The sequence below is a fragment of the Pezoporus wallicus genome, unplaced genomic scaffold (genome assembly GCF_028554395.1).
Source record: "Pezoporus wallicus isolate ANWC-B61680 ecotype Strahan unplaced genomic scaffold, APGP_CSIRO_Pwel_v1 contig_3365, whole genome shotgun sequence".
Taxonomy (NCBI): Eukaryota; Metazoa; Chordata; class Aves; order Psittaciformes; family Psittacidae; genus Pezoporus; species Pezoporus wallicus.
In genome coordinates, this window is record NW_026640883.1 from 1,364,476 (window position 1) to 1,365,997 (window position 1,522).

Below are 1,522 nucleotides of genomic sequence, written 5' to 3' on the forward strand. Positions count from 1 at the left end.
ATAATCTCTTATCAACACAACTCACAAAGTGTTTACAAAATAATCTCATTTTTTGCTGCATTTTAAACACTACTTTTATACAAACTTCAAAGGTAAAATAGGAATTTGTAGCTACAAATGTTTTTGTTATTTTAGAAGCATTACGATAATTAATTTAAATAAGACTTTTTTTGTTACGGCATCACCTTCACAGACGATACAGAACATTTATTGTAAAGACCTGAGGAAGGATTCATGAAAGCTTTCTTTAAACAAAGGATGCCAGTCCTCTTAGGCTGGCAGCAAGCAAGTGCATTTCAGCTAACCTGGGTGCTCCAAAATGCCTTACAAAGGAATCCCCCCCCTCTCCCAAATCTGACTATAGGGAGGGGACCTGGTACATAATGGCAGCTTTCATGAATCCCCACACTGATGACCTAGTATGCAGCAAGACTGTTAAGACACAAAACTCTGGTCCTTAATGCTGTGCAAGAAACCATGGAAACAGAAAAACATAATTATTACAGTTGCCACAAAATCTAGTATGTTAAATATGTTAAAATTAAAGTTCCTTAATGTCCTCTGTGACCCTGGCAGTAACAAGCTAGTATTATATTACTCAACCCTGGTCTCCACTACAACGCACTGAAACACATTAAAAAAGAGCGTAAAAAACTACCATCTCCATGGCAGCTAGAAAGCTATGTGCTAAAGGATTTATGCTCCTGCTAGTCAAGTCAGCTGATGGATCTTACATGACAGCAGAATGAGGCTGACAGTGATTATTTTACATACAGCAAGCAGGTAGAAAGAGGTGCTACCTTTTTAATTTTCATGCATAGTTTAACCAGCTCACAGCCGGCTCATCTCCATTAAGACTAGAGATGCATGATCCACCATTTGGTATAAGCCAAACTACCAGCAAATATATTTCCAGTGCAAACGAAATTGTTTTTCTTCAAGAAAAACAATTAAATTTAATGCTACTTCTCAAAACCCAATGCTTACAATACATCATTTTCTACCTATTTTGGTCTGCATTTCTAAAGTTCCCTTCCTCTTCCCAAATCATATCTGAAGACAGATGATCACAGTACACTTTATTTTTCAGGCAAATGACTGTCTCCTCCCCAAGATAACTTATACTGCCCACTGAAGATCATCCCTGAGAGTGCTGTTCTAGCTAGACACTTAGAAAACAAGCAATATCTAATAGTTTAGAGGAAAAAAAAGGCTGTTCACCCCATGAGATCTTGTGGCTTTAGGAAGTAAAAAAATGCAGCTACTCTGAGCATTTCAATTCCCTGAGCAGAGTGAAATTTGAAGACAGTAATTTGTAACACAAAGCATAGCAACATCTATAGCTGTACTTACAGAAGCTGGTTTTTGACAATGGTAAAGTCAGACGTTACATTATAAGCATACAGTAGTTCATGGTAGTTCCTTGCTTCCAGTCACAGGAAATATGATGGCCTTCTTTGGTGAGAAACAGCAGTGAAGAAGCTTGATGATTTCGGATTCTTTTGCCTTGTAATATTCTACC